The following is a 27,983-nucleotide window of genomic DNA, read 5'->3' on the forward strand; positions in this document are numbered from 1 at the left end:
CTCTTTCCTGTACTTTAGGGAAGCAGATTTCAAAAACAACAAAGGCAAGAAAAGGTTGACTCTGTGGCTCAAGGACACTACAAAGGTCTTTGTGATGGTGGTGACAGAACACTCTCAAAGTAGAATAGCACCACCCTCATTAGTGATAGCAACCGGAAAGAAAATTGAGGAGACAGAAGAAACAAAGGTAACTGTATTAGTCCATTCTGTTGTTCATAATAAAATATTTGGAACTGGGTAATTTGTAGGATAGGATAACAAAATTTATTGCTTACAGTTTTGGAAGCTGAAAAGTCCAAACATGAGGGAACACATCTGGTGAAGACCTTAATCGTGGTAACAGTGACACAGGGTTCTCACATGGCAGATGGCAGAGCAGAGTGAGTGAGAGAGCTCCTTGGGTGTTTTCCTTTTAAAGCCCTCAGATCCATGTCCCTGACCAGAATTACTAATCCATTCACTAGGCACAGTTCTCACAATCCAATCACCTCTTCAAGGCCCCACCTTTCAATTACCATATTAGGATTTCCCACCCTCTTAACAGTCACAGTGGGGATTAAGTTTTGGGGGAGGAGGGAACTTTCAATACAAGACAGTGATGTCACTAAGGCACGCAGACAACCTTAGAGTAGAAAACTATATGCAATAGATGGAAGTGAACCACAGAGCAAAGGACAAATCTGAAAGCTCGGCTAGGCCAGTGGCAACAGAAGCTGGAATGCTAAAGCTTATCCATGCAAAAAATCTTAAGGACAACTAAAAATGGCATTTTCATTTGATTTGGAATACCTAACACAAGATTGCAATGGGCTTATTACTTGAATCTTAAAGACTCAAAAGATGACATACAGAAAGTTTTTGTTTCCATGAGGCAGAAGTGATGTTCACAGGAAATGAATAAAACAAACATACTTAAGAGGGAATGAACTGGGTCAACGACAGCTGCACATGAGACTCACGAGGCAGCTTAAAAAATACTGATGCAGGGTTTGCTCTTGACTAATTAAATCTAAATGTGTAGGGGTGAGACCTGGGACAGGTGTCTTCTTATAGACTCTCCCAGGTGATTTTAACATGCAGCCATAGTCCAGGCAACTGAACTAGCTAAAGAGATCGTAAGAAAACAGCTCATTGATTTTGCTTCTGCTTTTGTAATTTTTGTCTTACACATTACTCTTCTCTTGCAAATTGGTAAAATGAAACAGTCCAATATTAGAGAAATGTATGACTTGGGTTTTTTGGGGGAGGCTAAACTAAATCAACAAAACTTTAAATATAATAACATAGGGAAAAAGACAAATAAAATCAGAAATGAAAGAGGAGAAATTACAACTGATACTACAGAATTACAAAAAATCAGAAGACAGTATGGACAGCTATACACCAAGAAACTGGACAACCTAAAATAAATTGATAAATTCCTAGACACATACAACCTAAACAACGGAATCCTAAAGAAATTGAAAATGTGAACAGACTGATAGAAGGAGATTGAATCAGTCATAAAAAGTCTCCTGTGTAAAAGAAAAGTTGATATTATAGATACAAAGAATAGAACACTGGTTAGCAGAGACTGGGGAGGTGAAAGGGGAAGGAAAAACTGGGAGAAGATGGTCAATGGATACAATTAAATTAAGTATAATTTAAATTACAATTAAATAGGAGGAATAATTTCTCCTGTTCTATTGCACAGAGGGTGACTGTGGTTAATAGTTAAGATTTGTTTATAGCTTGATAAATAAAGAAGAGACTTTTGACTATTTTCCCTACAATAAATGTTAAATGCATGAGGTGACTGATATTTAACTGCCTTGACATGATCATTATACAATTTATATATGGATCCAGACATCAGATTTTACCTCATAAGTACGTACAATTACAACGTGTCACATCAAATAAAGAAAACACAAGTCTCCATGAAAGAATAATCCAGGACCTGAAAGGCTTCACTGCTGAATTCCACCAAACATTTAAGGAACTAATACCAGTCCTTCTCAAGTCTTTCAAAAATCTGAAGGGGTAGGAATATTTCCAAACTAATTTTCAAGGACAGCATTATCCTGATACCAAAGCCAGAAAGGGAAATTTCAAGAAAAGAAAATTAAGGCTGGTATCACTAATGAACACAAATGCAAAAGTTCTCAACAAAATACTACCAAAGTGAATTCAACAACACATTGAAAGGATCATTCACCATGAAGTGGGATTTATTCCAGGGATGCAAGAATGGTTCTGGTTCAATACATAAATGTGATATATCACATTAGCATAATAAAGGACAAAAACCATATGATCAACTTAAAAGACATTTAACAAAATTCAGCAAACTTTCATGATAGAAACTCTCAACAAATTAGGTATAGAAAGAACGTACATTAACCCAATAAAGGCCATATATGACAAACACACAGCTAACACCATACTGAATGGGGAGAAGTCGAAAGCTTCTTCTAAGATCAGAAACAAGGCAAGAATGTCCACTCTCACCACTTCTGTTCAACGTAGTACTGAAAGTCCTAGCCAGAGCAATTAGGCAAGAGAAAAAATAAAATAAAAGTCTTCCAAATTGAAAAGGAAGGAGTGAAACTGTCCCTATTTGCAGATGATATTTTCTTACATACAGAAAACATTGAAGGCGCCACCAAAAACCTGTTAGAATGGACAAATTAATACAGGAAAGTTGCAGGATATAGAATTAAAATACAAAAATCAGTAGTATTTCTATACTTAACAACAAACTATCTGAAAAAAGAAATCAAGAAAACAATCCATTACAATAGTTACCAAAAGAACTCAAACAAACAAAAACAAACTTTGGAATAAATTTATCCAAGAAGTAAAATACCTGTAAACTGTAAACTATAAAACACTGATGAAAGAAACTGAAGATGACACATAAATGGAGATATCCCATGTTTGTGAATCTGAAGAATCAATATTGTTAAAATGTCCGTAAGGCCAAAGTAATCTACACATTCAATGCCATCCCTACCAAAATTTCATTGACATTTTTCACAGAAATAGAAAAAAATATTCTAAAATTCATATAGAACCACAAAAGACCCTTGATAACCAAAACGATCTTGAGCAAAATGACAATGATCTTTTTGAGGAATCATATTACTTAATTCCAAATATACTACAAAGCTACAGTAATCAAAACAGCATGGCACTGACACAAAAACTGACACATAGACCAGTAGAACAGAATAGAAAGCCCAGAATAAAGTCAGCATTTACAGTTAACTGATTTTTCAACAAACTTGCCAAAAACACACAGTGGGAAAAGGAACAATCTCTTTAATAAATGGTATTGGGACAACTGATTATCCATAAGCAGAGGAAAGAAATTAGACTGTCCTCTTATACCGCCTGCCAAAAACACTAAAAACTGATTACAGGCTTAATTGTAAGACCTGAAACTGTAAAAGTACCAGAAGAAAACAGGAGGAAAGCTTCACAACATTTGTTTGGGAAATGATATTTTGTATATGATCCCAAAGCACAGGCAACAGAAGCAAAAGTAGACAAATGAGATGACATCAAACTAAAAACGTTCTTCAAAGCCAAGGAAACAATCAACAGAATGAAGGGACAACCTACGGAATGGGAGAAAATATCTGCAGACCATATATCTGATATAATGATCTGACACACCAACATCAGGGAAACAGAAGTCAAAACCACATTGAGATATCATTCACCCCAGTTTGACTATTATCAGAAAGACAGAATAACAAATGTTTGTGAAGATGCAGAGAAAGGGGAACCCTCTTACACTGGTAGTGGGTCTATAAATTAGTACAGCCATTATGGAAAACAGTATGGAGTTTCCTTAATAACAGATAGAACTGCCACATAATCCAGCAATCCTACTTCTGGGTATATACCCAAAGGGAGGGGAACCATCACGTCGAAGGGATACCTGCACTCCCATGTTCATCACAGCTCTAGATATGATAGCCAAGAGATGGAACTGGCCTAAATGTCCATTAATGGATGGCTAAATAAGGAAATTGTGGTGTTTATACACAATGGAATACTACACTGCCATGAGAAAGAATAAAATTCTACCATTCACAGCAACATGGATGTACTTGGAGAAAATTATGGTAAGTGAAATAAGCCAGGCACAGAAAGAGAAATACTGCATGTCTTCACTCATAAGTGGGAGCTGAAAAAATTAACAGATAAGGAAAAAAGAAAGAAAGGAAGATATATCATAAGAATATGTTGAGCTTTCCATTTGGAGAGAACAAAATTGAGGCCACCTAAGGTGGGAAAGGGGAGGAGGACTGGTGGTTGGCAAGAAATTGGTAAAATTTCACTAAGAATGATTACATTTTATAATGATGAATATATGTATTATCCTGATTGATCACATATTGGACATAGGTATTAATATTCAACTCTGTAGCCCACAAACCTGTATAATCAATTATGTGTCAATTAAAAAAAGAAAATAGGCAACAAGAAAGCGGAAGAGGTATGTGGATATACTTCTTTGGATATAAAAAAACTGAAAATATTTATGTCCTATTTGACTGCTTACCAAAGCATGACCTCAGCAGAGAAGGATATTAATAATCACATGGATAGGATGACTCGTTCTGTGGATACTAGTCAACCTCTTTCTCCAGCCATTTCTGTCACTGCCCAGTGTGCTCATGAGCAAAGTGGCCATGGTGGCAAGGATGGAGGTTATGCATGGGCTCAACAACATAGACTTGTACTAACAAAGGCTGATCTGGCTATGGCAACTGTTGATTGCCCAATCTGCCAGCAGCAGGGATCAAGACAGCCCCTGATATGGCACCATTTCCTAGGGAAGTCAACCAGCCACCTGGTGGCAAGTTGATCATATTGAACCACTTCCATAATAGAGTTTATTGTTACTGAAATAGACATATAGATTTGCCTTCCCAGCATGCAGTGCTTCTTCCAAAATTACCATCTGTAGACTTACTGAATGCCTTATCCACTATTACAGCATTCCACATAGCATTGCTTCTGATCAAAGAAACACCCTTCACAACAAATTAAGTGTAGCAGTGGGCTTATGCTCATAAAACCCACTCATCTTATCATATTTCCAACCATGCTGGAGCAGCGGGCTTGACAGAATGCTGAAATGGCCTTTTGAAAAGTCATTTACAGTATCAGGTGTTAGTGGTACTAGTATTACTGGTAATACCAATAAGTGGTATTAGCTTTCACAACTGGGACAAAGTTCAGCAGAAGGATGCACAGACCCTGACTCAGCATCCAATATATGGTGCTGTTTCTCCCATAGCCAGGACTCATCAGTCCAGGAATCAAGTGGTAAAACTAAGAGTAGCACAAGTCACTATTACCTCTATTGACCCCCTTTTTCACATCCAGCAAAAAAATTTTGCTCCCCTAGAGGTCTGAGTGCCAAAGGGAGAAATACTTCCATTAAAGACACAACAATGATACCATTCAATGGAAAACTACAACAACCCAATCTAGACAAGATTGGTATAAGCTGACATGTTTTCTGCATTAGTGCTTGTTCAGGCTTGAGGGCAAGCTGAAGTTCACAGGCCCATAGGAAAAGCAGAAGGCTGACTAAAGTTTTGCCAAGCAAGAAGAAGCAGAGAGGAGAAAAAAATGAGCAATGTTGAACATTTAGTCAGACAGCACAGACAAGTTTAATTGAGGGACGCATCATGCATATTCTGTATCTTGGTTTCTCAGTAACAATTCTGGTTTATTTCACAGGGTGCTAAATCTTATCACAGCCATAAATTGGTTCTTTCTTTAGCAAGTGATATAGGCTAATATTTAGAACATAGAAAATTTTGTAGTTATCATCTTATAATTGCTAGTTGATATAGAACTTCAGAAATAACATGAATATAAGTAATAAGTCAACTAACTATGACTATTACTTCAATTTATAAAGCAACATGGTTTATCCCCTGAACAAAGGCACCAAATGTCACTAAGTGAAAGTCAACCAACATAATTTTTTAGGGGCTTCCAGTCAAGATGGCAGAATAGACAGTCACCAGCGCCACTCTCTCCCACAAATCAAACAATTTATGACTATTAAAAAGCAACAACAGCCAAGCTGGGGCTGCTAGGGATCAGACGAAGAGGAAGAGAGACCTATAGAGTATATGAAGCAGGAGATGCCATGATGAAAGAAAGAACTGCTCCTACCATTTCGAGTCCCACATGCTTCAAGGCTAGACCTGGTGAGCACACAGAGCAGGAGCTGGCCCAAACTGCAGCTGTGCCCTTTGGATGAATTTTCTTGGAGGCTGCATGGGAGAAGAGGGCCTTGGTGGCCCCCAGGACAGCAAGACTACTAATAGGGTTCCCATGGACCCACACAGGAGCAATGAGCCAGAACAGCTGATAAAAGGAGCCATTCAGAGGCTGGTGAATCATCGCAAAGGACCGGCACATGGTCTGCCCCATGGGAGGTGTCTGGAGCACAGGTGGTGGGGAGATGGGCCTACCTGGAGAACACTGGGGCAGAGCATGGACAGCTGATCTGCCCCCCCAGTCAGCACAGGACCACTCAGTGGAGACTGGTCAGGAATATAGCACTGCAAGGGGTGCAGTTTGCTGAAAAGACTCAGGCCCAGACCAGAGTTTCCACACAACCCAGAGGTACTGGGTCAAGTACCTATAAAGTCAACCATTACAACCTGAGCTGCACAAAAAGCCTTCCCCAGGGAATCAGCAGCAAAGCAGCAATTTAGCCCAATCACAGAGCTCAAGTGCTGGTCCCCACAGAAAGTTCTACCACTTGAGAAGTAAGCAAAGGACAACAAATTAGTTCCAGTGCAGAGTTTAAGTGGTAGGAACAGCATATACACAGAACTGGAAGAAAAAACAAAATACCCACAGACCAGAGACAAAGTTTGGTATTAACTAGTAAAATTCTCACATCACCAAAGAACACCGAAAAAACCTAGAAGGACTGAAATTCCCTGGGCTTCCAAGCCAGGGAGGAGGGAGCATTGGGGGCCTCAGCCATGTCCCCCAGTCCCAACAAACAGCCCAGCAACAACCACTAATTTGCCACAGGATATGTCCCAGGCTCTCCTGAGCTGGGGTGATGGTGGGCCTTGGGACTTGGCCACACTCCCCTGACACCCACAACCAGCCCAGCGATGATCACCAAGCCACTGCAAGAATCACCTTGGGCTCTCCCGAGCCAGGGTGGTGGAGGGCCAAGGGCCTCAGCTATGCCCCCTCCAACACCAGCAATCAGCCCACTGATGACCACTGAGCCACCGCAAGAAGAGCCCTGATCTCCCAAGCTTATGGGGTAGGGGAGCGAAGTCTTCAGCCACACTCTCCTGACATCAGCTCCCAGCTTAGCAATCACCAAGACACTGCTGGAAACCCCCTAGTCTCCCCTGCAGGAATGAGGGGAGGTGCCACAGGCCTCATCCCAGCCTCTCCTCTTTCCTTCCCCTTTTCCCTTCTCCCCCTCCTCACAACTGTTCCACAACAACATCATAGAATGTAAAGAAATAATATTAATAACTAAATAAACTTTAAAAAAAGAGTCAACCAGCATAGACACAGACACAGAGATATTCACTACATATCTCTCTTTAAACTATTGAGAAACCGTTTTATTCATTTCACACACCAAGAGGTAATTAACCTTTATTCAGCTATAATTATTTACAGAATAAATGCCCCTCTATTTTGTCTCACTAGCCTGGAACACTTGAAGCTGGCATTAAAATCAGTGGTGAGATTAGACCAGGATGCCTGTGTCTCCTTCCTTCACCATGTCAAGGCAGGTTACTCCACCTCTTTGTGCAAACCTTAGTTATTTTTAGGAGAATAAGAATAGAACTTGCCTTACTGGACTGCAATGAATATTAAAATAACTTGGTGATTCAAAATGATTAGGAGTTTGACACATTTCTTACAGGTAATCATCCTGATCACTCATATTGTGCCTAAATTAAGTCCATTACCTACTGTAAGACAAATTTTAATAACTTTTATCAAGAACTTAATTCCTTTCAGGGTCTAAAATTAGAAACTCAAATATCTAAAAGCCTTAACTTGAAGTTCACAGAAAAATGTAATTAAAAGATAACACAAATCTTTTCATGAACATTTTGAAGACCCCTTACATACATATTTTTTTATTTTGTTTTTTGCCAAAATGCTGTGATGTGGATGTAGCCTCTACCAGGTAAACATGAAAAGAAAACTGACATAGTCAAAAATTTTTTAATACAGATAGGGAGAAATTTAATGGTCCATTCCCAAGACTCTTTTAACAAAGGAACCACAGCCCACAAACACTACTGATTAGACATTTCTATGTTCGTTTTCCATTTACTGCAGCTAATAAAGGAGCCCTTCTGCTCTGCTTGTAACACTACTGTCCAGCAGTGGCCATTCTCCCAAATTGTGCCACAAATCTCAACAGGCATTTTTCCAAAAGCCTTTCCCCCAAGGGATGACCTTCCTTCAGAGAACACTGAACACTGTTTTGCCTGGCGATGGGAGCCATAGGGTCTGAGGCTGCTGGGAACAGCACCTGCTCCATTTGTTCCTTTGGTGCCCCTAGTAACCCTGCTCCCATAGTGCCTGGTCGTCTGTGTCAGAGGGGCCCTCCACAATCAGTTCACATAGCCTTTGGTCCTGCTTTTCAGCCTTCTATTCACAGGTAATGTCAGCGGAAAGGTTGACTGTCAACAGCTTAAGGATCTGCTCATTTGTATTTTTATTGGTCATTTTCAAAGGCAGACTACAGGGTGGTAGACCCAAGATTCAGTAGAAGAAGCCCTCACTCCAGAAATGATTCTTCCGGAGGCTCAGTTTTTTAATCCATACAAACACACACAAGGTGAATGTACCTCTATTACAGTCTCGTTGAGAAAATTAAAGGATTGAATGTGATAAAATGTTTAAAACAATAGGAAGAAAACAAGCCACTGATGATCATATGACACAAATTGAGGAGTATGGAGAACTCAAACCTTCGTCACTGAGGACCGGAGAGCAGGAAACAAAGAAACAAACAAACAAAAATCCCCTTAGAGAATGTGTGCCTAGAAACCTTTAAACCAATGTTTCTCAGGCTTGAGTATCAGCATACCTTAGAACTCATTAAAATACAGATAGCCAGGCCCCACCTATGAGTTTCTGACCCAGCAGATTTGGGGCACGGTCTGAGAATCAACATTTTTCACACGTTCCAGGTGAGGCTGATGCTGTCCATCCAGGGAACACTCTTCGAGAATCTCTGCTCTAAACTTGTGATTCTACATTGTGGCTGTACGTACCATTGGAATTACTTGGAAATTTGAACATCACTTTTGCCTAGGTTTCCCTCCTCAGACTTTCTTTTTTTCTTTATTGATATTATCGTTTTTACATTGAAAGATGTTGTGAAGCAGTTGCGGGGGGGGAGCGGGGAAGGGAAGGCTAGTGAAATGGGGTGGAAGAAGGAGGGAGGGGGCATGACTGAGGCCTGTGGCCCCCCCCACAATTATGGCAGGGTAGAACAGGGGCTTGCAGCATTGGCTCAGTCATTGTTGGGCTGGATGCAGATATCAGGGTGTGTGGCTGAAGCTCTTGGCCTCCCGCTGCCCCAACTTGGGAGCACTGAGCGTCCAGTGGCAGCTCAGTATTCATCACTGGCTGTGGTGCAGTGGTTGGAGAAGTGTGGCTGAGGCCCATGGCCCTCTCCTATCCCTGGCTGTGTTTACAGAACTAATACCAATTCTTCTCAAATTATTTCCAAAAAATCAGCAGGAGGGAATTCTTTCATGCTTATTCTACAAGGCCAGTATTACCCTAATACGAAAACCAGACAAGGACACACAAGGAAAAGAAAACATGACCAAGGAAGAAAACCGTATATATTATATCTAAATATAGATGTAAAAATTCTGAACAAAATACTGGCAAACCAAATCCAGCAGCATATCAAAAAGATTATTCACCAGGATCAAGTGGATTCAGTACAGGGATGCAAGAATCAATCAACATATGGAAATCAATGAACATAATAACTTGCATCAAGAATGGAGAACAAAAACTACATGATCATATCAATAGAAGCAGAGAAATCTTTTGATAAAATTCAACATCCTTTATGATAAAAAGTTTAGACAAATTAGGAATGGAAGAAACCCAATGGAGATATAACAGCTTCTTAAATAAATGGTTCTGGGAAAATTGGATAGCCATGGAAAAGAATGAAAACTAGATCCTCACATCTCACCATATTAAAAAAATAACTCAAAGTGGGTTAAAGACTTAAATGTAAAACCTGAAACTACAAAACCACTACAAGAAAACATAAGGGAAAACCTTTATGACATTGGCATGGGCAAGAATTTTTGCATAAAATCTCAAAAGTATGAGCAACAACAACAAACAAATATGAACTGATGGGATTATATCAACCTAAAAAACTTCAGGTTGTAAAGGAAACAATCAAAAGAACAAAGAGACTCTTAAAAAATGGGAAAATATGTGATAATGCGTTAATATGCAAAATATGTAGGAAACTCAAAAACTCACAAAAAACCCCAAATAACAATGAAAAAATGGGCAGATCCAATATAAACGTGAGAAACAAGAAGAAAAAAGCAACCTGTTAAAAAATTGAAAACTTTTTCAAAAGAAGGTATACAAGTGGCCAACAGACATATGAGATAATGTTCAACATCCCTAAGGATTAGGGAAATGCAAGTTAAAATGACAATGAGCTATCATCTCACAAGAGTCACAATAGCTACTATCAAAAAATCAAAATAAGTGGCAAGTATGTTGGGGGGGTAGAAAAGGAATCTTTATACTACTAAAAGTAGAAAATCTAAAAGTAGATTGATCCATCAATCCCACTGTTGAGTATATATCCAAAGGAAATAAAGTCTATATGCCTAAGGGAAATGCACATTTCTATGTTTATAACAGAACTATTCACAATAAAATCTTCTCATTTGTGGCACCATGGATGAAGCTGGAGGACATTATGTTTAAGTGGAATAAGCCGGGCAGACAAAACATATGCTGCATTATCTCACTTATTTGAAATTTAAAGTGAAATTTAAAAAACTTTTCTCATAAAAGTACAAAGTAGAATGGTGGTTACCAGCAAATGGGAAGAGAGGAGGATGGAAGAAAGGGAAGAGTTTGTTAATGAGTATAAAGCCACAGTTAGATAGAACTGTGTTCAACTGCATAGTCGGACTAGAGTTAATAATATTGTACTGTACATTTAAAACAGCTAAAAGAAAGGTTTTTGAATGTTCTCATCACAAAGAAATGATAGATGTTTAAGATTATGGATACATTAATCACCCTGATTTGATCATTACACAATGTCAATGTCAACATGTACCAAAATATCATGTAGTACTCCATAAATATGTACTATTGAAAAATTTATCAGCTGGCTAGTTAACTCAGTTGGTTAGAGTGCAGCCTCATAACACCAAGTTCATGGTTCCAGATCCCGAAACAGGCCAGCTACCAAAAAAAAAGAAAAAAAAAGTATCAAGTGGTATACTCACAGTTAGTGTACTTTATATATTTTACTGTATATATGTGTAGATTAATAAAAATAAGCAAAAAAGAATAGAAATTGTACCATTTATACAGATTACAATGGAATTACACTAGAAATCAATAACTAAAATGTAGCTGTAAAAAGTTTCCCAATACTTAGAAATCAAACAAAATACTTCCAAATAATACGTGGGTCAAAGAAAAATATCTCAAGAGTAACTTTAAAATGTTTTAAATTAAATAAAGATAAAACTACAAAATCAAAATTTGTGGGATGTATGAAAAGCAGAACTTTGACAAAAATTTTGTGACATTAAATGCATATATTATAAAAGAAAAAATCTATAATAATAATCTAAGTTTTTCCTTAGGAAGCTAAAATAAAATTAATTCCAAAGTGAGCAGAAAAAATAAATAATAAAAATTAGAGCAAAATCAATGAAACGGGGGGCTGGCCAGTGGCTCACTGGGAGAGCACGGTACTACTGATAAAACCAAGGTCAAGGGTTTGGATCCCCAAACTGGTCAGCTGACAAAAAAAAAAAAAAAAAAAAAACCCAAAAACTAAATACAATGAAATCAATGAAACTAAAAACAGGAAATCAGTAGGAAAAAAATAACAAAACCAAAATCTTATTCTTTAAAAATATCAATAAAATTGCTATGCCTCTAGTCATGATAATAAAAAAGAGACAGAACACAAATTACTAATATAGAAATCAACAAGGGAACATTACTACAGACTTTGAAACAGTAATATTAAAACCATAATAAAGGGCATAACAACTCTATAGTATCTGGTAACCTAGATCAAATGAATTAATTCCTTGAAAGACAAAATAACCAGAACTCACACAAAAAGAAAAAGGCAAAGTAACTAGGTCTCTTACTTATATATCTGTTAGCTTTTAAAGAATTTAAATCAATACTTAATAACTTTCAAAATAGAAAGCTCATAAGGGTTCACTTGTGAATTCCAAAAAAAATTAAATTATACAAATTTTCTACAATCTTTTTTTGAAGACAAAAGCAGAAAAAATACTTTCTAAATCATATTATGAGACTACGGCTAATATACCGTATTACCAACAACAGACAAAGTCATTAAAAGAAAGTACATGAATATAGTTGCAAAATTAGCAAATTAAATCCAACAGTGTTTAAAAAGACTTATATATCATGACCAAATGGGATTTATTATTGGTGTAAAGTCTGGTTCAACATTTGAAATACATTTATGTATTCCAACACATTAGCAGGCTAAAGAAAAAAACTAATGATTATTCAATAGTTGAAGAAAAAACAGTTGACAAAATTCAACACTCATTTTTTATAAAAACTCTCATCATACTAGGAATAGAGGGGAACTTTCTCAACTTCACAAAAAAATCTACAAAAGGTCTACTACTAAGATCATAATGAGAAACTAGTAGCTTTTATGCTAAGATCAAGAAAAAAGTGAAATATTTCTATCCCACACTCATTTTCAATATCCTACTAAAAATATTAGATAAAACAATAAGAAAAGAAAAGGAAACAAAATGCATACAGATTGAGTGAAATAAATAAAACTGTCTCATTCACAGGTGACATAAAGGTCTTTGTAGAAAAATTTTTAAAAGTCAACATGAAACTCATATTAAGGCAAGGTTGCAGGATAGTTGCAGGATTATACAAAAGTTTAATTGACTTTTTTTTTGTATAGTCAATTGCAATCTTTTAAGTTAATTTGTATAATTTCCTAATAGAAATAATAAGCAAGTGTAATTTGAAGTTTAAAACACAAAGCTATCTAGAAGTAGCTGCAAAATAAACTAGTCATGTATAAATATAACAAAATATTTACAAGATCTAATGGGGAAAATTACAAAACTCTGAAGGAAAAAAAACCAAAGCACTAAATAAATGGAGAGATGTTTCATGTTCATGGATAGGAAGACTCAACATTATCCAGATGTTAGTTCTTCCCAATTTGTCCTTTAGATCCAAAATATTCCCAATCAAAATCCCAGAGTTATTTTGTATCAGCAAACTAATTCTAAAGTTTATATGGTAAAGCAAATAAGAGCTATCACAATATTTGAGAAGAACAATAAAGTCAAAAGACTGACACTACTGAACATCAAGACTTACTACAAAACTGCAATAATCAAGACAGTGTGGTATTGACCAGAGAAAAACAAATAGCTCAATTGAACAAAATAGAGAACCCACAAAATAGACACACACATAGTCATCTGATATTAGACAAAAGAGTAATGGGAATACAACGGAGCAAAGATAATCTTTTCAACAAATGGTGCTGGAACAACTGGATATATACACGCACAAAAATAAATCTAGACACAATACTATTTATACTATTAATACTATCTATACTACCCAGAAAAATTAACTCAAAATGCATCACAGATCTAAATAAAAAACAAAACTGTAAAACTTACAGAAGACAACATAGGAGAAAATCTAGATAACCTTGGGTTTGGTGATGACCTTTTAAATAACAACACCGGCCAGAGGGAGGTCAAGATGGCGGAGGAAGGGAGATGCCTGCCGCTTTTCCGCCACGAGTAGAAGCAGCCTGAGGCCCGCGCCAGATGCAGCTGCAGCAGAATCGGCACAAAGGAATGGCTTCAAAAGGGTGTCTTTACCCTGCTGAGAACCAGGAATCTTCCCCCAACGTGTGCGCACGACTGGCAGGTGCGCCACAGGCAAGTCACAGCCGCAGCCACAGACGTGGAAGCATGGAGGCCTGAGCTGGTGTGCGTTACTCCAGGCTGCAGCGGTGACCGTGGCTTCTTACCCCCCACTCCCACCCACCCGTCCCTGGAGCTGGAAGCAAATCAACCCACGGGCCAAGACAGGGAGACGTCCAGGGGGAGAGGCAGAAGCCCTGCGGAGACCACACGCCCTGCGGGTCCGCCACTGAGTGATCCAGCAAGTAGGCTTCACCGCCGCCACCCGGCTTCATTCCCAGCCCATCCCACTGTGCACAGAGTGGAGAGACGTCTGGCAGGGTAGGCGGGAACTCCACGGGGTCCATGCTCCTGCGGCACAATCCAGCAGCCCAGCCCAATGTGTACGGAGCACAGAGTCATCCAGCAAGGGAGATAGAAGCTCCGTAGAGTCCACACACCCTGTGGGGGGGCCACCACCACAGGATCCAGCAGCAGGTAGGCTTCACCACCACCACCGGGCTCCATCCCAAGCCCAGCCTTGCACGCACAGAGCAGGGAGACATCCTGCAGGTTAAGGGGAAGCTCTGCAGTGACAACACGATCTGCAGTGCCTTGGTGCATCCCCGTAGCCCAGGCCAGCCAGAGCGCATGGAACAGGGAGTCACTGAGGTAGCCATACCAAATTGGCAACCACAGCAACATCATAGTCAATAGTGTCAAACCCGTGGACTGTGAAACCCCCTGCCACAATAAATAAACATCAAAGAAAAGATACCAGAAATATGAAAAATCAAGGAAGTACATCACCAAAAGATAATAAATCTCAAGCTCTAGATCCTATAGAACAAGAAGCCCTTGAAATGACTGACAAGGAATTTCGAGTAATAATTCTAAGGAAACTGAATGAGATATGAGAAAACTCAGCTGGACAACATGATGAAATGAGGAAAAGTATATATACAGGACCTGAAAGAAGAAATGTACAAGGAAATCAATGCCCTGAAAGAGATTGTAGTAGAGTTTGCTGAGCTGAAGAATTCATTCAATGAAATAAAAAAGACAACAGAGAGTTTAACCTGCAGGCTTGCTGAGTAGAAGAGAGAACACCTGACATTGAAGATGGGCTGTTTGAAATAACACAGGCAGAGAAAGAAAGAAAGAAAGAAAGAAGAAAGAAAGAAAGAAGGAAGGAAGGAAAGAAGGAAGGAAAGAAAGAAAGAATTGAAAACATTGAAGAAAATCTGAGAGAGATATCAGACAACCTTAAGCACTCAAATATCCAAGTCATGGGTATTCCAGAAGGGGAGGAAAAAGGAGATTGCATTGAAAACATATTCAACAAATTAGTGGCAGAAAACTTCCCAGGTACAGGAAAAGACACATATCTTCAGATTCAGGAAGCTCATAGATCCCCAAACGTATTCAACCCAAAAGGTCTTCTCCAAGACATGTTATAGTCAAATTGGCCAAACTCAAAGACAAAGAGAGAATCTTAAAAGCTTCAAGAGAGAAACATCAAATCACCTATGAGGGAGCCCCAATCAGACTAACATCAGATTTTTCATCACAAACCTGAAAAGCCAGAAAGGAATGGGATGATATATTCAAAATACTAAAAGACAGAGATTGCCAGCCAGGAATACTCTACCCCGCAAGGCTATCCCTCCGAAATGAAGGGTAAATAGTATATTTCTCAGACAAACAAAAACTGCGGGAGTTCACTACCACATGACCACCCTTACAGGAAATTCTCAAGGGAGTCCTGGGTTTGGTAACTGAAAAATAACTACCACTTCCATAAAAACTCAAGAAAAATCAAAACCCACCAGTAAAATAAAATGAGAACAGTGAAGAGGAAAAAAAACGTTTATCTACAACCCAAGGAACCAACAAAGACAGAAGACAAACAGTAAATCAGAAAGAAAGGAACAAAAGACACTTAAGACATCCAAACAAAAATCAATAAAATGCTAGGAGTATATAAACACCTTTCAATAACAACTCTTAATGTAAAAGGATTAAATTCCCCAATCAAAAGACACAGACTGGCTGACTGGATTAAAAAGGAGGACCCAACTATGTGCTGCCGTCAAGAGACCCACCTCACCCATAAAGACTCACATAGACTAAGAGTGACAGGATGGAAAAAGATTTACCATGCAAACAGAAATGAAAAACGAGCTGGAGTAGCTATTCTTATATTTGATAAAATAGATTTTAAACTAAAAACCATAAAAAGAGATAATGAGGGACACTACATAATGATAAAAGGATTCATCCATCAAGAAGACATAACAATCATAAATATATATGCACCCAATGTCGGAGCAGCCAGATTTATAAAGCAAACTCTACTAGACCTAAAGAAGGAAACAGACACTAATACCATAATAGCAGTGGACCTGAACACCTCACTATCAATATTGGACAGATCATCTAGACAAAGAATCAGCAGAGAAACACAAGATCTAAACAGCACTCTAGAACAAATGGACTTGGCAGATATCTACATAATATTCCATCCAACAACCTCAGAATATTCATTCTTCTCATCAGCACATGGATCATTCTCCAGGATAGATCACACGTTGGGTCACAAATCGAGTCTCAACAAATTCAAAAAAATTAGAATTATCCCATGTATTTTTTCTGACCACAATGGATTAAAATTAGAAATCAATAAAAAATGAAATTCTGGAAACTATACAAACACGTGGAAATTAAACAGCATTCTACTTAATGACATATGGGTCCAAGAAGAAATCAAACAGGAAATCAAAAAATTTATTGAAACTAATGAAAACAATGATACATCATACCCAAACCTGTGGGATACAGAAAAAGCGGTATAAAGGGGGAAATTTATCACATTAAATGCTTACTACAGAAGAATGGAAAGATGGCAAGTGAACAACCTAATACTTCACCTTAAAGAACTAGAAAAACAAGAACAATCCAATCCCAAAGTTAGCAGGTGGAAAGAAATCATTAAGATCAGAGCAGAACTTAATGAAATTGAAACCCAAAAAACAATACAAAAGATCAATGAATCAAAGAGTTGGTTTTCTGAAAAGATAAATAAAATTGACAAACCATTAGCACAGCTAACTACAAAAAGAAGAGAGAAGATCCAAATAACAAAAATTAGAAATGAAAAAGGTGACATCACAACTGATATATCTGAAATACAAGAAATCATTCAAGACATCTAAAAACAACCATATGCCAACAAATTTGGAAATCTGGAGGAAATGGATAAATTTCTGGACATACACAAGCTACCAAAACTGAGCCAGGAAGATGTAGAAAATCTGAACCGACCAATAACAATGAAAGAGATTGAAACTGTTATCAGAAGGCTCCCAACAAAGAAAAGCCTGAGAACAGATGGATTCACAGCAGAATTTTACCAAACATTCAAAGAGGAATTGACAGCGATTCTCTACAAACTATTCCAAAAGATTGAAACAGAGGCAATTCTCCCAAACTCATTCTATGAAGCGAACATCACCCTGATACCAAAACCAAGTAAAGATACAACTAAAAAAGAAAACTACAGGCCAATGTCCTTGATGAATACAGATGCAAAAATCCTCAATAAAATACTAGCTAACGGAATACAGCAACACATATACAAAATTATACACCATGATCAGTGGGAATCATCCCAGGGATGCAAGTTTGGTTCAACATACGCAAATCAATAAAATGTGATACATCATATCAATAAAATCAAACAAGGACCATATGATCATCTCTATGGATGCTGAAAAAGATTTGATAAAATCCAACACTCATTCATGATAAAGACTCTCTATAAGTTAGGTATAGATGGAAAGTATCTCAACAAATTTGAAGGTATATATGATAATCTGCCTTTATCACTGCCAATATCATCTTGAATGGGGAAAACCTGAAAGCTTTTCCTTTAAGAACAGGAAATAGACAAGGACACCCACTCTCACCACTCCTATTCAACATAGTGTTGGAAGTACTAGCCAGAGCAATCAGAGAAGGGAAGGAAATAAAGGGCATCCAGATTGGAAAAGATGAAGTCAAACTGTCCTTCTTTGCAGATAACTTGATCGTATATATCGCACAGCCTAAGGCCTCTACAAAAAACTCTTGGAGTTGATAAATGATTTCAGCAAAGTTTCAGGATACAAAATCAACACACAAAAATCAGTAGCATTTCTATTCTCCAATAGTAAACATGCAGAAAGAGAAATCGAGAAACCTTGCCCATATACGATAGCCACCAAAAAAATAAAATACTTAGGAATTGAGTTAACCAAGGATGTGGAAAATCTCTGTAATGAAAACTACAAACCACTGCTGACAGAAATTAAAGAGGACACAAGAAGATGGAAAGATATCCCATGCTCTTGGATTAGAAGAATCAACGTTATGAAAATGCCCATACCATCCAAAGTGATAGACAAATTCAATGCAATCCCCATCAAAATTCCAATGACATTTCTCTCAGAAATGGAAAAAACTATCCAGACATCTATATGGAATAACAAAAGACCATGCATAGCTAAAGCAATTTGGAGCAAAACAAATAAAGCTGGAGGCATAACACTACCTGACTTTAAACCATACTATAAAGCTATAATAACCAAAACAGCACGGTACTGGGATAAAAACAGATACACTGATCAATGGAATAGAATAGAGAATCCAGAAATCAACCCACACACCTACATCCATCTGATCATTGACAAAGGCACCAAGACTATACACTGGGGAAGAGACCATCTCTTCTGCAAATGGTGCTGGGATAACTGGACATCAATATGCAGGAGAATGAAACTAGACCCATACCTCTCACCATAAACTAAAATCAACTCAAAATGGATTAACCAATTAAATAGACACCCTGAAACAGTAAAACTTATCAAAGAAAACATAGGAGAAACACTTCAGGAAATAGGACTGGGCACAGACTTCATGAATATGACCCCAAAAGCATGGGCAACCAAAGGAAAAATAAACAATTGGGATTATATCAAACTAAAAAGCTTCTGCACAACAAAAGAAACAATTAACGGAGTTAAAAGACAACCAACAGAGTGGGAGAAAATATTTGCAAAATATACGTGTGACAAAAGATTAATATCCAGAATACACAAGGAACCGAAACAACTTTACAAGAAAAAAACAAGTAACCCAATTAAAAAATGGGCAAAAGAGCTAAATAGGAATTTCTCAAAGGAAGATATATGAATGGCCAACAGACACATGAAAAAATGATCAATGTCACTCAGCATTCGGGAAACGCAAAGCAAAACCACAGTGAGATACCATCTCACCCCAGTTAGGATGGCTAACATCCAAAAGACAGTGAATGATAAATGCTGGCGAAGTTGTGGAGAAAAAGGTACTCTCATACATTGTCGGTGGGACTGCAAAATGGTGCAGCCTCTATGGAAAATGGTATGGCGGTTCCTCAAACAATTGCAGATAGATCTACCATATGACCCAGCTATCCCACTGCTGGGAATATACTCAGAGGAACGGAAATCATCAAGTCAAAGGTATACCTTGTCAGGCCTTAAAAACTAACGCCACCGTAAGTGACATTACAAGCCAAGCCATTAACGTGGCAGCCGAGGAGGGCGCCTGGAGGAAGTAGGGTGGGAGTGTCTGCAGGAAACTTACCTTAGCCCTTATTGGCCAAATATGCTCTTCAGCACTCCTGAACACTGTGTGATTGCAATAGCTCTTGTAACCTTTAAGCTGATTGGAGGATGTAAAAAACTTCCCTTCCCCATTTGCCTTAATTTTAAAAGCAAGTGCCTGTATGAACTGCTAGACAGAACCCCCACCATGTCTGAGTGTCCTTTAACGGGCTGGTTGGGGCCAGCGGCTGTGCTCACCTCTCTTCGCGACTCTCTTCCCCTGTCTCCTCCCAACGGGGACTGGAGGGAAAGAGGAATCCGGGCAATTCGCTCGCCCACCAAGGGAGAGACTGTGAGCGAGGCAAGGGCTGTTCGGGCCAGAGGCGGACCCGACAATACCTGTTCTCCAGTGTTCATTGCAGCACTATTTACAATAGCTAAGAGATGGAACCAGCCCAAATGTCCATCATCAGATGAGTGGATACAGAAAACGTGGTATATCTACACAATGGAATACTACTCTGCTATAAAAAAGAGTGAAATACTGCCATGTGCAATGATATACTGTGCTATAAAAAAGAGTGAAATGCTACCATGTGCAACGACATGGATGAACCTAGAGAGAATTATATTAAGTGAAACAAGTCAGGGACAGAAAGAAATTTCACATGTTCTGGCTTATTTGTGGGAGCTAAAAATAAATAAATAAATAAATACACAAAAAACCTGGGGTAGGAGGGGAGGGAAGAAGACACAACAATTACAATTCCTTGAAGTTGATATGACAAGTGAACAGAAAGAACATTGTTTGGAGGGAGGGAGGTTTCGGTAATGGGCCACAGTAATCAACCACAGTGTATATTGATAAAATAAAATTAAATAATAAATAAATAAATAAATAAACCTGTCAATGCTCAGTCTTTCTTAATCATGTGTTGCTAAGCCTGGTGTAATGTAGATTTACAAAGAAGATGCCAATCTAGAAACTACTATATGATATCTAGTCATTTGGTTCCTTTTTGGAGCGATCCCGCTTTTCCCAAACCTTTAAAATACAGGGCAAGGCGTTAATGAAGAGAAATGCTGTTCTTATCTTGGTCTGGAAGACAGCTGAGTAATATAGAACCCTGATATGTCTGTGTGTAGCTACTTAACGATTTTGCCTTTGGAAAGCCAAGAAGAGCAGAGTCTTCCCGCCCCCACCTATCTCCTCTGGAAGTGGGAGACTAGAAAATTTGGCATACCTTCCTTGAGCTCTACAGATACCACCAGGCTGAACACCTTTTCCAGAAGCCCTGATTGTATTTCTGGGGTTCCTCACACCAACAATCCATATTCCACAGTGATTCAATGCCTCAAAAGCCATGCTTCATACTGGTGTCTGTGTCTTTCTTGTATGAAAGGAACATCACTATAAAGTTTCCCTATAAAGATACAAGAATGAAATTAATACTGAATAATCAGCTTTAGAACCATGGCATGGCATATGTGTGGAGGAAGGCTCTGATTTCTATCTCATCCATCAGAGGTCTAAAAAAGAACTAGATTCTGGGAAGTAACATCGTTTTTTTCTTTTCTAGTAGAGGATGCTGATAGTGTCTTTTAAACCCTTAAGCAATTTTTAAGTAAGCCATCACTAAAGGCTCTGCATAAAGCCTTTTACATAGTAGCTGGATAACTGTGCAGGAAGGAAATAATATCCCTTACCCATTTTGCAAGTTAAGCACAGTGTGATAGGCTTCCTCTTTATTTAATATTCATGACAACATATTTTACAATAGGGACATTGAAACTCTTGGGAAGTGGCTGGCCCACGTTACATAAAGGGAAGCCCCCTTCATAGAATTTGCATGTTATTGTTCCCCCAAAACTCATGTGAAAATCTGATCCCCAATGCGGCAGTGTTGGGAGTCATGGGGGCAGATCCCTCATGAATGATTAGTGCTCTCCCTAATGCTTTCCATGGAGGGTAAGGATAGTGAGTGAGATCTCTATTAGTTCCTACAGGAGCTGGTTGTTTGAAGGACCCTGACACCTCGCCTCTCTTTTGCTTCCTGTCACCATGTGATCTGCTTGTACCTGCCAGCTGCCTGCCATTTTCTGCCATGAGTAGAAGTAGCCTGAGGCCCACACCAGATGCAGCTGTCCCAGAATTATGAGCCAAATAAACCTCCGTTCTTTATAAATTACCCAGTCTCATTTATTCTGTTAAAGCAACACCAAAATAAACTAATACACCCCTGTCATATGAGTCCACTGTAAGATCCAGAAGATTTGCCCTTCTGCCTGCAGGACTGAGAGAATGTTGTATCCATACTACCCCTTCAGTGTAGATTCATAATGAAGCTCATTTTATAAAAAAAAGAGGAAAAAAAAACTGAGGGCAGGAAAATGCCTTATGCAAAGCCCCACCCTGCTGGGCAGCACAGTCCATTTTGAGATCAGGCATCCTCACACCAGACCCAATGCTCTCTCCGTTATAGCAGTTGCTTCCACATTTTCACCTGCCACTGGTCACATTAGTTTACATCCAACCTTAAAAATATCCTTATCTTTTGACCCCCAAGTTGGACATCTAAGAATTTATCCCCCCAAAATAGAAATGAGGACAAAGATTTAACTCCTAAGCCCTTACAATACCCTGCCCAATAAGAGATTTTGTATACTCAGGGTCTTGGGCCATGCCATAGAGTTTATGCCAACTGATTTATGGTGGAGGCTCTGGGCCACGTTGCATTGGCTTGACTCCTGAAGGGGCTGAAGACTAAGGCCAGCTTATTTATTCAGGCAATCAGCCATGCCTAGATGAATGACCTCTGGTATAAACCTTGGATACACAGGCTCAGATGAGTTTCCATGAGTTTTGTCACAAATCGCTGCTTGTTCATATGACTCCACTGGGAGAGGACAACTGGGAAATTGTACCTGGCATCTCCTGTACCCTGCTTTATGCTCCTTTGTTGATTTTTAGCTGTATTCTTTCACCATATTCAGCCTTAAGTAAGAGTGAATAGGCATTTTGAGTTCCTTGAGTCCTTCTAAAAGTGATTAAATCTGAGTGAAATCTGGGGTACCCTCCCAATGCCCAGCAACCACAGTGTCAGGTGAATAGGAGTTGATCCATCACCAAACACCTCTCAAGAACAGCCCCGCTGGAGCATGTGGAGAAGCAGGACAGCCCAAGGACCAAGGGGGTTATAGCAATGGAGCACTCTGAGGGGATGAATGACTATTCCCTTAGCAAGAGCCATCAAAACACAGATCCCAGGCACACAGCCAGGGAGAAAACATCAGTTGTAGAAGTTATCAGGAACTCCAGTAGAACTGGGAGCTGTGCTCAGTTCAAAAGACAGGGCATTATTGGACTCTTGATGACATCATGAGTCTGGAACAGAGTGTTTCAACCAAGAAAGAGCAAATAAATGCCTTGTGTCTCATTCAAGCTTTTGACTTAGATCAAGCAAACACAAACCAGTTGTATCCTCATATCAGTCTTGTACAATCAATTATCATAGACTGAAATTCTATTTGTAACTCTATTCGTGTAGACTAATAGAGTTACTATGGCTATAATATTAATGATTATGAATATTTATGGTATGTGTTTCAGAAAAAGAAAAAAGGGGAATAGTGGTGGCTGGGAGCTCTGTAACAGTGCTCCAACATGCATCCAATATACAATATACGTATCATCAAAAAATTTAAAAAGTAGTTAGAGTTGAAAGATCTGAGCCTCCTATCGCCTCTGACTCTGTTTGACCTTTCCTTCAGAAATCCGAAACTTCTTTCTGCTTTTTTTTTTTATTACAACAGATCATTGAGTAAATCCAGTAACGGATCTTGCCAATATTCATATAGATTGTAAGGAAAATAGATAAATCTACAAATTATGATATAAGGAAATAAATCATCAAGTTATCATATGACTAGCTGGATAATGTTTTTCAAATTTTTAAAATTCAAAAACTTTCAAAAGTATATGGCCTGTGACTGTTATCTGACATAAGGCAAACTCTCTTTGCTAAGATTTCTCACAGGTGACAGAAAAGGAGGATCGTACAGTGGTTAATAGCATGGATTCTAGAGCCACACTGGCTGGCTTTAAACACTATACCACTTAATAAATGTGTTTGCTTTCGGCAAATTATTTAACTTTACCACGTCTCAGTTTCCTCATCTATAAGATGTGAATTATAGTAGTCTCTACATTATTGAGTTCTTGTGAGAATTAAGTAAACCAAAATATATGAAGCACTTACAATAGTATGTAGAACATGCAAGCGATTGCTACTGTTATCTTTAGACAATGAAATCCAAACAAAAAGAATGGAAGTTAGAATATAAGCTCTGCAGTAAAACAAGATGCACCATAGCATCTTGACTTTTAAATACCTGAGACCAGTGTTTGACACACAAGCAGGTACTCAATAAATATTCTTGAATGAATAAGGCACACATATATGCACTTTTCTCTTGGTGCTAGGGGGTCTCAGGAGGCAGGACCACACGTAGCCTCTGCCAGGAGTCCCCCGGGGAGCAGGGCTGTACGCAACACTCGGCACGGAGTGCACTGGCCATCCGTATATAGGATCCGAACCCGTGGCCTCGGCGTTACCAGCACCGCAGTCTCCCGAGTGAGCCCTGGGGCTGGCCCGTATTTCTATTAAAATTTGAGTCAACATAAGGTGTCTTACATTTCTCAACTTGGAAATGTCTAATTAAAACCCTCCACCAGGGCCAGTTCTACAAAGAAAAACACTCACTGAATACTTAATACATGTAGAAGGCTGTGCTAGCTGCTATATTGCCTGCATCTGTACATATTAGATATTTTATGAATACACAAATCAGTGGGCGATGATTCACGGCGACCTTTACTCACCTTTGTTAAAATTGTTTCTGACATAGGTCTAACAAACTTTACAGACAGCAGACACATAATTCTTCATCAAATACAGTACTTGACTTCCTTCTGACTCTGGGGCTTCAAATTAGGGCGGGAGTCGGGGGAGCAATTTCATACACGAAATGGGATGAGGAGTTTCTTACCTGAGTCTCTCAATCGAGCGAGTTCCTGTCGAGGTTTCTTACGTTTCTCCTTCTTCAGCGCAGCCCTGTACTTTTTGTGGCTGAAGATTGACACCTATACACACAGGCATCAGCGCCACCCCAACACTGCTGCCTGAACTTCCCTCTCCTCTGTGCCCAACGATAGGAAATCGCTCCTGTGCTCGGGAGAGAAATCTTTGGAGGGATTGAATAACTTCCCTGGTCTAGTTTTCCTCCTCTCTCCTCTAAATTAAAATTGCTGAGATACCTTATTACTAAACTGCTCTTACTTCCTGTAATCTCTGTTTAGAATTGTTCAGCAAAAGCCCAAATTCTGTGTAAAGACTCAACTTTTTTCCTTTCCAATTGGGATGCCCTTTCTTTCTCTTGCTTAATTGCTCTACACAGGACTTGTATTACTGTGATGAATAAGAGTGGGGAAAATGGGTATTCTTGTCCTGTTTTGGATCATGGAGGAAAAGCTTTCAATTTTTCCTCATATGGTGTTGGCCGCGATTTTATCATTTACGGTCTTTGTGGAGTTGAAGCACTTCCTTCTATACCCAATTTGTTGAGAGTTTTTATCATGAAGAGATATTGAATTTTATCAATACTTTCTCCACATCTATTGAGATGATCATAGAGTTTTTCTTCATTCTGCTAATGGTGTGTATCAAGTTCACTGATTTGCATTTTGCATATTTTGAATATATCATGTGTAATCTTGGTCATGGTGTATTATGATGTGCTGTTAGATTTGTTTTGCTAGTGTATTTGCATTATAGGATGATTTTCATGCATATTTTATTTATTTATTTATTTATTTGGTTGGTTATTAATTATTATTTATTTATTTATTTATTTATTTATTTATTTATTTATTGTTAATTATATAGTACATTTCCCTTAGATCTAGTCTCTATTTTATTTCATCTCTGATATTTATTATTCCTTTCTAATTTGAGGTGTGGCTTCCACTTGCTTTCTTAGTTTCCTGAGGTGCATTAGGAGGTTGTTTATTTGAAATCTTTCTATTTTCTACTTTGCTGTAGGCATTTGTTACAAGATTCTCTCTTGCTACAGCTTTTGCTGTACCCCACTGGTTTTGGCATATTGTGTTACTATTTTTCATTGCTTTGAGACACTTGTAAATTTACCTCCTGATTTCTTTGTTGACTGGTTTTTTTTAAACATACAAACATGTTAGTGCTCTATGTATTTGAACAGTTTCTAAAGCTCCTCTAGCTGATTTCTAGTTTTATTATATTGTGGTCAGAAAAAATACTTGATATGATTTTTATTATTTAGACATTTATTGAGCCTTATTCTGTGAACTAACATACGATATGTCCCAGAGAATATTTGCTATGCTGACAAGAAGAATGTGTATTCGGCAACTGTTGGATAAAATGATCTATGATGTTGTTTAGGTCCATTTGATCTACAGTGCACTTTATCTCTGATGTTTCTTTATTGATTTTCTTTCTGAATGTCTGTCCAGTGCAGAGAATGGGATGTTCAAGTCCTTGAGTTTTACTGTGTTAATTTCTATCTCACCCTTTAGAGCTCTAGTAATATTTGCTTTATATATCTGGGTGGTCCAACATTAAACACCTATACTCATATAATTACATTTGTTATATCTTCTTGCTGAATTAATACCTTTATCATTATTTAATGACCTTCTTTGTCTCTTTTTACAGTTTTTGACTTAAAGTCTATTTTATCTGTCGGTATATTTACTCCTAGTCATTTGTGGTTTCCATCTAGGTGGAATGACTTTTCCATCTCTTTACTTTCAGTCTATCTTTAACTGAGGAATTTAATCCATTTACATTCAAAGTTGTGATTGATAGGCATGGTCTTACTTCTGTCATCTTGGTAATTGTATTGTGATTGTTTTGCATATTTTTTGTCCTTCCTCATGTATTGTGTATATTTGTGGTTTTGTAGTGTTTTGTAGTGACAAGGTTTCCTTCTTTTACTTTCTCATTTTTGTATCTCCATTACTGATGACTTTTATACTTTTCCATGTTTTCATAATGGTAATTGTCATTCTTTGCTTCTAGAAACGGGACTCCCTTAAACATCTTGTAAAGCAATTTGAATGGTTAAGAGTCTTCTCAGTTTTTGCTTGCCCAGAAAAGATTTTATTCCTTCCTTATTTCTGAAGGATATCTTGGCTGTGTATAGTATACTTGGCTGGCAGGGGGGGTTTTGGGTTTTGGTTTTTGTTATTAAACTTTTATTCCCAACACTTTGAGTGTCTCATTTCACTCTTTTGTGGCCTGTAATGTTTCTGCTGAGAAGTCTACTGTTAGATTTCTAACAGCAATTCATATGAGACCTGAGATTTTTTTTTTTCTGTTTTTAGAATTCTCTTCTTTGACTTTTGACAGTTTGACTAAGAGATGGCTTGAAAAGGACACTTTAGGGTTGAATCTATTCGGGGACCTTTGAACTTCCTGTGTCAGGATATCCATGACTTGGGATATTTTTAGCTATTGTCTTATTAAGTAGGTTGTCTATGGTTTTTCTCATTTCTTCTGTTTCTGGAACCCATCTTTTCTTTTCTTTCCTTCTTTTTCTTTCCTTCTCTTTTTTAATATATATGGCTGAGTTATTTCAAAATATGTGCCTTTAAGTTCAGATATCTTTCTTCTGCTTGACCTAGTCTCTTGTTGACCCTCTTGGTTGTATTTATTATTTGATTTATTGAGTTCTTGAGCTCTAAGATTTCTCTTTGCTTCTTTTTTGTGATATAGATCTATTTGTTGAATTTTTAATTCAGATTGTGAATTTATTTCCTATTTTGTTGAAATATTTGTCTGTATTCTGTTGCATTTTACTGAGTATTCTTAAAATTAATCTTTTAAATTACTTTTTAGGCATTTCACAAATATTCTTTTCTTTGGGGTCTGTTACTGGAGATGATTGTGTTCCATAGGAGGTGTCAAGTTTTCTTGTATTTTCCTGCTATTTATTTCTCTATGTGCGTTTAGTGGAACAATCACTTTTCCCAATTTTATGGAGTCTGTTTTGTAGGATACATTTTTCTGTAAGTGAGTCCTAGGATGACAGGTATGATATGTTGGCT

Source organism: Cynocephalus volans, chromosome Y (genome assembly GCF_027409185.1).
Source record: "Cynocephalus volans isolate mCynVol1 chromosome Y, mCynVol1.pri, whole genome shotgun sequence".
NCBI lineage: Eukaryota > Metazoa > Chordata > Mammalia > Dermoptera > Cynocephalidae > Cynocephalus > Cynocephalus volans.